At 44.2% G+C, this 9528-nt stretch overlaps 1 long non-coding RNA gene across 1 annotated transcript; it reads left to right on the top strand.

The window, feature by feature from the left end:
- Positions 1-371: 371 nt before the first annotated feature.
- Positions 372-5497, top strand: LOC118355890 (uncharacterized). The gene is made up of 2 exons (XR_004819202.2): positions 372-1478; positions 3160-5497. It is a non-coding gene; the product is annotated as an uncharacterized LOC118355890 (long non-coding RNA).
- Positions 5498-9528: the final 4031 nt, after the last annotated feature.

The following is a 9528-nucleotide window of genomic DNA, read 5'->3' as shown; positions in this document are numbered from 1 at the left end:
CAAGTGAGGCATTCACTGTGCTGCTCTGCGTTCTTTGAAGCAATCCTCAGTTTTGCATCCGGGTAGGCCAAATATTAATTGAAAGGCAATTGGGGTGGAGGGATGTAGAACGAAGTTTTCTTTAAAACTGTGTTATAGGGTCACCTGGGTGACTCAGTGGTTGAGCATCTGCCTTCGGCTTGGGTTGTGATCCCGGGGTCCTGAGATCAAGTCTCACATCAGGCTCCCGGCAGGTGAGCCTCCTTCTCCCTCTGCCTATGTCTCTGCCTCTGTCTCTGTGTCTCTCATGAATAAATAGAATCTTAAAAAACAAAACAAAGCAAAACGAAACAAAGCTCTGTTTTAAAAAATAATTGGATTCCAAGACCAACCCACAAAAGTTGGATTCACACATAATAAAGTGGAAACCAAAAAAAAAAAAAGTGGAAACCATTCAAATTCTGGTACATAGATATAGTAGGCACTCAGTATGTATTTGCTGGATAAATGGATATTGATAGTGCTTCTTAGCAGGAGGAATTTATAGACTGAGACTCGGTGTCAGTCTTCCTGCCCAGGGAGGCACCTACTCTGTTCCTAACACCCAGCAGCTGTTGATACCTGCAGGTATCACAGGGTATTACAAGTTGAGTGTTAGGAACTAGGACGATGCCTGTCTTAGGAAAAGATCTTCTGGTTGAAAGTATCTTGAGGGGACTAACTTTAAGTCCGCCAGGCTGTTGGTGCTCATACCCTCAGTCTGGGCGATTTTCGTCCAAGGATGGTCGTGGGCTGAGTGGCGTTTTAGAACTTCACATCACTTTAGTTTAGACTCATTTGGTGTTAAGGAATTGAGATTCACTAACATTAGCTAAACTAAAGGGATTTATTGTAAGTAGTGATCATAAGTCATTAATCCAAAAGGAATCATCCCAGGCTTCCTGTGGCTCAGGTAGAGGGTGGTTCTGGGCTCAGAGTTGTTCAGAAGCCCTCGGCTGCAGGGCTCTGTGCCTTTCCTGCTGATGCTCCTCCGTTATTATCCTGTGAATACACATCTGCAGTGTTTCACCTGCCTCCCCTCAAACCTAGCAGAACCTGTGGCAGCAGACAACAGAGGGAAAGTCATCAGTTAGCATGAAGATTGGCAGCCCTCCCTGATGAATTAGCTGTGGCCCAGAAGGACAGGGTGAAGGGTCACGTGCCTGTGCATGGGGAGCAGATCGTAACTGGCTGGCGAGGATGACTGCGGAAGCCCTTAATTTAGTATCTCTCTTGTAACCAATAGAATGCGACCAAAGTGACACTGCCCGCCTTCTGGGTCAAAAAAGGCCCTGCAATTTCCACCTAGTTCTCTTGAAATGCTTGCTCTCGAGATGATCCCTTTGGAAGGTAGCAGCCACACTATGAGAAGACCAGACCACTTGGAGAGGCCATCGTGGGTGTTCCAGTCAGTAGTCCCAGCTGAGACCAGCCTTTGCATCATACCAGCCAGGCACCAGGTACGAGTGCTAGAACCTTCAAATTATCACAGCTCCCGGTTAGTCACGTCACTCCCAACATTTGAGTTCCCAGCTAAGGGCCCAAGCACCATGGAGCAGAGACAAGACCTCTCCACTGCCCCGGACCCACATTCCTCCCCCGCAGAGTTTGTGAGCATAATGAGATGGTTATGGCTTTATACCACCAAATTTGGGGTGGTTTGATACACAACCATAGAAACCAGAAAACAAAGCATGACACATTCAAAGAACCAAAAGAAGGTAGCATGGCCGACAAACGTGGGCTTTTACTGGATACCTGAAGTAACGACCATCTCTGCTGCTTTCTCCCATCAGGAGTCCAAAATCAGATAAAAGAGAAGCAGGCGTGGTTGGGAAAATTATGGGGATGTGGCTTATGCCTCTGTATAATCCCTAAACCAAGCAGAACACCTTGTTCATTTTCAGTCTCACTTCTATTATAGAGATAGATGCAGAGGCGTCTGGTTGCACCCAGGTTTGCTCTCCCTGAGGCTTCCTTATAGCGCAGGGCCCCACAGGGTGGATCTCCCCCCACTCTGAGCAACAACCCAACAGATGTCTCCACTGCCCTCCACGTGTCCCTGTTGTGCAACTTGTTAAAGCCAGGCCGCTGCTGCAAACCCTGGCCATGGGGCTGCTCCATCCCACCTCCAGCAAAGCCATCCCCCTGTTAGTCGCCCTAGTTCCCTGAACACTGGAGATGAAAAGGCAAGAAATGTAGTTTCTTTTGGCCCAGATATGATTCTCCTGTCCCCTGGGCCATTCTACAATGGGCATCATTTTCAAGGACACCCTGCTGTGGCTCACTCTACCTTGTATTAATTGTATGGCTTTGCATGAATTGTAAATCCAGAGGCATTAGATCTTTAGGTGATTTGCACATGGTTTTCACTGTGGAATGCACTCAGGGTGCAGAGGGCAAATGCCTGCTGACCCTGCATTTATTTTTTCAGCTGGTGATTGAAGCTCTGGCCCAGTTATAATAGATGGGAATGCCAATGTCTTGTCCATTTTCAACTTTAGTGCAAATCTTACATTGAATAGGGGTCATATTTCTACTCTCAGCGTGTAAAATAAAAGTAATTTTCATGTATGTGTTTCCAAAGTAAATATCACTGTGTTTGCCCTCCCACCTCCACCCCATAGAACTGTTGTTGGGTTTTTTTTAAAGACATGAACATGGAAAAATAATATTGCAGGTTTCTGAAGGAATGTTATTAATACCTCCAAGAATGGGGGACACATGGTTGGCACTGTCAGTTAAGCGGCTGACTCTTGGTTTCGGCTCAGGTCCTAATCTCAGGGTTGTGAGATTGAGCCCCGAGTGGGACTCTGCACGGAGCAGAGCCTCTCTCTCTCTCTCTCTCTCCCTCTGCTCCTCCCCCACCTGCCCTCTTTCTCTCTCACTCTCTCGCGCTCTCTCTCTCTCAAATGAATAAATAAATTTAGAAAACACATATCTCCAAAAATGGGCAGACCTGTGAGCATGTACCGCTGGCCTATACACTGGGTGTGAAGCAGCTCATCATGGTAGGCAATAAGATGGACATCAGGGGGCCACCTGACCGTAGTGCATGCTTTGAGGAGATCTGGGAGGAGGTGAAGGCCTCAATCAAGATTAGTTACCACTCTAAGACTGTTGCCTTTGTGCCCACCTCAGGCTGGCATGGGGACAACGTGATAGAGCCCAGCACCAAGATGTCCTGCTTCAGAGGCTGGAAGATCACCAGGAAGAAAGGAGATGTGGTAGCCATGACACTGCTAGAAGCCCTGGACTCCATCATGGCCTCGCCTGCCCTGTGGACAAGCCCCTGTGGCTGCCTCTGCAGAATGTATGCAAGATTGGGGGCATCGGCACCGTGTCCGTGGGCCAGGCAGAAACATGCTTTCTCAAGCCAGGCATGGTGGTGACCTTTGCCTCCTGCAACATCACTATGAAAGTCAAGTCTGGGGACACCTGGGTGGCTCAGCGATTGAGCGGCTGCCTTCGGCTCAGGGCGTGATCCCACGGTCCCGGGATCGAGTCCCACATCGGGCTCCCTGCATGGAGCCTGCTTCTCCTCCCTCTGCCTAGGTCTCTGTCTCTCATGAACAAATAAATAAAATCTTAAAAAAAAAAAAAGTCCCAAGTCTGTCAAGATGCACCATGAGGCCCTGGCTGAGGCCCTGTCCGGTGACAACGTGGGCTTCAATGTGAAGAATGTGTCAGTGAAGGACATCAGGTGGGCTGCGTGGCAGGAGACAGCAAGGATGACCTGCCCTCAGAGATGGGGAGCTTCATCTCCCAGGTGATCATTCCCAGCCGCCCCGGCAGCATTGCAGCTGGTCACCAGTTCAGGATGGCCACACAGCCCACATTGCCTGCAAGTTTGCTGACCTCAGGGAGAAGATTGACCGGTGTTGAGGCAAGAAGCTGGAAGACAATCTCAAAGCCCTGAAGTCTGGGGACTCAGCCATTGTTCAGATGATTCCACAAAAGCTCATGTGTGTGGAAAGCTTCTCAGGGTACCCCTACCTTGGTCGCTTCACTGTGTGTGACATGAGGCGGACAGTGGCTGTTGGGGTCCTCAAGGCTGTGGAGAAAAAAACAGCGACTGGTGGCAAAGTCACCAAGTCTGCTATGAAAGCGGCCACGAAGTGAGTGGTGACAGCTACTTCAGGCCTTTCCAGGCCAGGGGCCGCCCAGGAGGAACCACAGCTGGGAAAGAACAGCTCAAGGAGGAGCGTTGGACTTACTCTTCCCTTGGCCGAACTATCTTAAACCTGTCCCTGCTAATGCAGTTTTCGTTTTGCTGATGAGTTTGAGGCATGAGAATAAAGTGCAGCAAATCTTTTGGGGGGAGGGGGATGGAAGGTTTTTCTTTTACTTAGAAAGGCTTCTTTAAAATTTATTTACTTATTTATTTTAAGTAATCTCTACAGCCAACATAAGGCTCAGACTCACACCCTGAGATCAAGAGTCACATGCTCTTCCAACTGAGCCATCTAGACACTCTATAATTATAAAAATATTCAACTCTATAATTTATGACCACTCTTCTGCCTGTAGCATCCCACACCTCCTTAACTGAGTAACATACTCCCCTTTTTATGTATTTACTTAATCATTTAACAAATATTGATTGAGTGCCTACTGTGAGCCAGATATTGGGGATTCAAGGGTGATCAAGAAAGACAAAATGAGGGGCAGCCAGGTTGGCTCAGCGGTTTAGCATCCCCTTCGGCCCAGGGCGTGATCCTGGAGACCCGAGATCGAGTCCTGCATTGGGCTCCCTGCATGGAGCTTCTCCCTCTGCTTCTGTCTCTCTCTCTCTCTCTCTCTCTCTCTCTCTCTCTCAATGTGTGTGTGTGTGTGTGTGTGTGTGATATGAAAAATAAAATCTTTTTAAAAATGCAAGTTCTAGAGTTAATCTACAATGGAATTCCAACTCCATCACTTGCTAGCTTGTGGGACCTTGGATAAATGTCTTAATTATCTGTATCTCAGTTTCCTCAGGTACAAAATGGGATTGTTGCAAAATTATGGTGGTTATAAGAATTAGATGAGATGTGTGGTGGCTTCAAAATACGTCTGCAAATTCTTCAGCACTCTTCCCTTCAAGATATGGGGCTGAAGTTCTCTTCCCTTGACTGTGAGTGAGCTAAACAACTAACAGAATATGGCAGAAGGGATGTCTTTGAGATGAGGACATAAAAGGTATTATCCTTTGGGTCACTTGCTCCGGGGAAAGTCAGCTGCCTTCTTGTGAGGACACTCAATCAACCGTTGGAGAGGCCCACGTAGTGAGGAGCTGAGACCTCCTGCCAACAGCCTGTGAGGGCGTCGTCTTGAAGGTGGATCTTCCATTCACCGGCAAGACTTCAGATGTCTACAGTCCCTGCTGATATCCTGACAGAAACCTCCTGAGAGGTTACCTAAACCAGAACGAAACTGTAAAGCCCTCCAGAGTTCCTTACCCTGAGAAAATGTGATAATAAATGTTCACTGTTTAAACCATTGTGTCTTATGGTGATTTTTTTACACAGAATTAGAGAACTAATACAAGATGATAATGATAAAGCACTTAAATATATATAGTAACTATTCGGTATATGTTAGTTATTGTCGTTGCTGCTATATTCTCTTTTGTATCCTTTGCACCTGACACCTGACACCCAGTAGGAGCTCAATATACAGCGTATGAGTGGAAGAGTAAATGAATGGACACACAAAGTAAAATGAAGGATTGAGGCAATTATCTAAGGCAGTTGTTTCTGAAGTTATTTGAGAAAGGACATTTAAAAAAATATATTACCCCATATCATCAGTCAGGGTTGAATCAAGAAAACAAAAACGACTTTGGGTATTTCATTTGTTTTAAGTTTTTATTTTCTTTTCTTTTTTTTATTTTTTAGATGTATTTATTTATTTATGATAGACATAGAGAGAAAGAGAGGCAGAGACACAGGAGGAGGGAGAAGCAGGCTCCATGCTGGGAGCCCGACGTGGGACTCGATCCCGGGACTCCAGGATCGCACCCTGGGCCAAAGAAAGGCGCCAAACCGCTGAGCCACCCATGGATCCCTAAGTTTTTATTTTAATTCTAATTAGTTAATATACAGTGTAATATTGGTATCGGTGTAGAATTTAGTGATTCATCACCAACATATAACACCCAGTGCTCATCACAAGTGCCCTCCTTAATAGCTGTCATCCATTTAGCCTATGCCCCACCAACCTCTCCTTCAGCAATCCTCAGTTTGTTCTCTATAGTTAAGAGTCTTTTATGGTTTGCCTCCCTTCCCTTTTTTTCCCCTCCCCTATGTTCATCTGCCTTATTTCTTAGTTCTACATATGAGTGAAATCATATGGTATTTATCTTCCTCTGACTGACTTATTTCATTTAATATAATACATTCTAGCTCCATCCACATCATTGCAAATGGCAAGATTTCATTCTTTTTTGATGGCCAAGTAATATTCCATTGGGTATATATACCACATCTCCTTTATCCATTCATTAGTTGATGGACATTTGGTCTCTTTCCAAAATTTTGTTATTGTTGATAATGCTAGTACAAAATGCTAGTACAAACAAACATTCAATGCCCCTTTGAATCACTATTTTTGTACCCTTTGGGTAAATACCTAGTAGTGCAATTGCTGGATCATACAGTAGTTCTATTTTTAACTTTTTGAGGAACCTCCATATGGTTTTCCAGAGTGGCTGTACCTATTTGCATTCTCACCAGCACTGTAAGAGGGTTTCCCTTGCTCCACATCCTTGCCAACATTAGTTGTTTCCTGTGTTAATTTTAGCCATTCTGACAGGTGTGAGGTGGTATCTCATCATGACTTTTTTAAAAAAGATTTTATTTATTTGACAGAGAAAGAAAGAGCACAAGCAGGGGAAATAGCAGAGGGAGAGGGTAGAAGTAGGCTCTCTGCTGAGCAGAGAGTCTAACACAGAGTTCAACCTCAGGACCCTGGGATCATGACCTGAGGTGAAGGCAGACACTCAACCAACTGAGCCACCCAGATGCCCCTCATTGTGGTTTTGATTTATATTTTCTTGATGACGTGTGATGTTGAGCATCTTTTCATGTGTCTGTTGGCCTCTGTATGTCTTCTTTGGAAAAATGTCTATTCATGTCTTCTGCCCATTTTTAAACTGGATTATTTGTTTTTTGTTTGTTGAGTTTGATAAGTTTTTTTTTAACAGATTTTGGATACTAACCCTTTATCAGATATGTCATTTGCAAATATCTTCTCCCATTCCATGGGAAACCTTTTAGTTTTGTCGTTTCCTTTGGTGTGCAGAAGCTTTTTGTCTTGATAAAGTTCCAATAGTTCATTTTTGCTTTTGTTTCCCTTGCTTGCAGAGACATGTCTAGTAAGAACTTGCTACAGTTGAGGTCAAAGAGGTTGCTGCCTGTGTTCTCTAGTATTTTGATGGTTTCCTGTCTCACATTTATGTCTTTCATCCATTTTGAATTTATTTTTGTGTATGGTGTAAGAAAATTGTCCAGTTTCATTCTTCCGCATGTGGCTGTCCAGTTTTCTCAGCACCATTTATTGAAGAGACTGTCTTTTTTTCTGTTGGATATTCTTTCCTACTTTGTTGATGATTAGTTGACAATATAGTTGTGGGTCCATTTCTAGGTTTTCTATTTTTTTAAAAAAGATTATATTTATTTATTCATGAGAGACACACATAGAAAGAGAGGCAGAGACACAGGCAAAGGGAGAAGCAGGCTCCATGCAGGGAGCCCGAGGTGGGACTCGATTCCAAGTCTCCAGGATCACGCCCTGGGCTGAAGGTGGTGCTAAACCACTGAGCCACCAGGCTGCCCTAGGTTTTCTGTTTTGTTCTATTGATCTATAGGTCTGTTTTTGTGCCAGCACCATACTGCCCTGATGACTATGGCTTTGTAATATAGCTTGAAGTCTGAAATTGTGATGCCTCCAAGCTTTTTTTTTTTTTTTTTAAGATTTTATTTATTTATTTATTTGAGACAGAAAATGAGAGAGGGAGAGAACATGAGCTGGGTGAGGCGCAGAGGGAGAAGCAGACTCTCCACTGAGTAGGGAGTTCAATGTGGGACTCCATCCCAGGACTAAGCCACAGGCAGATGCTTAACCACCTGAGCCATGTAGGTGCCCCAGCTTTGCTTTTCTTTTTCAAGATTGCTCTGGCCATTCAGGGTCTTTTGTGGTTCCATACTTTGGGTAGTTCAAACAGAGGGAATTTAATATTAGGAATTGGTTACATAGACAATGGAAGAGTTGAGAAGTCAAACAGGGGGGAATGAGGCAACCTAAAGATTAGCCAGAGCAGGAAGCCTCTGTTATTCTTAGAGTTTAAGGGACAATGAGAGGAGGTGTTATGGCCACAGTCCAGAAGTTGAAGCCATCCATAGTGAAACCCTACAAGGACAGTTGTTGGGCCAGAGCCATGAGAGAGAAGCCACCTGAGTCAGAGATAGAGAGGAAGAAGCACCTTAGTTCCTTCCTTTCTCTTGCCCTCCAATCTTTCACCAGTGCATCCCATTGGCCAAATCTCTCAGAAAGCCAACTAGCAAAGGAGACTTGGGAAATAAAAGTATTTCCTATGAAACAGATCAGAGCAAAAAAGGGCAAGGAATGGATCTAAGAGCAAAAACTATGTGTGCACAGTAATATTTGTAATAATATATGTATACATGTATTTATGTATATATGTGTGTGTATAAATATATAGATATATAGACAGATTTGCTATCATTATTACATAGACATATTTGCTATCATTATAAAGCAAATGTGGAAAAAAATAAAAATTAAAAAAATTAAAAAAAAATAAAGCAAATGTGGAAAAAAAAAATAAAGCAAATGTGGAAGGTGACCAACACCAACAAAAAGGAAAACAGATAAAAGCATTATTTTATTTTATAGGTTTAAATGTAAAGTACTTATACTTTTGTACAATTAACAAAAACACATGTTAATGGGGAGCTCGGTGGCTCAGTTGGTTAAGTGGCTGCCTTAAGCTCAGGTCATGATCTCAGGAGTCCTGGGCTCCACCCCCACATCAGGCTCTCTGCTCTGCTTCTCCCTCTCTGCCTCTCCACCACCACCACCACCCCCCCCCCCATCGCTCCTTCTCACTCTCTCTCCCTCTCTCTGGAATAAATAAATAAAATATTGAAAAACAAAACAAAACAAAAACCACACATGTTAACATATTAATACTCTCCAGTGTGTGTTAAAAAAAAATGGCCGGGGGAGGGGTGCATCTGGGTGGCTTAGTGGTTGAGTGCCTCTGCCTTTGGTTCAGGTCATGATCCCGGGGTCCTGGGATCGAGTTCCACATCAGGCTCCCCAAAAGGAGCCTACTTCTCCCTCTGCCTATGTCTCTGCCTCTCTTTATCTGTCATGAATAAATAAATACAATCTCTAAAACTATATATATATTTTTTTTTAAAGATTTGTTTATTTGAGAGAATGTGCACAAGTAGGGGGAAGGGCAGGAGAGGAAGAGAGAGCATCTCTAGCACACTCCCTACTGAG

The sequence above is a fragment of the Canis lupus genome, chromosome 10 (assembly GCF_003254725.2).
Source record: "Canis lupus dingo isolate Sandy chromosome 10, ASM325472v2, whole genome shotgun sequence".
In the NCBI taxonomy this organism is placed as follows: Eukaryota; Metazoa; Chordata; class Mammalia; order Carnivora; family Canidae; genus Canis; species Canis lupus.
This window is presented reverse-complemented; position numbering and strand designations above follow the sequence as displayed.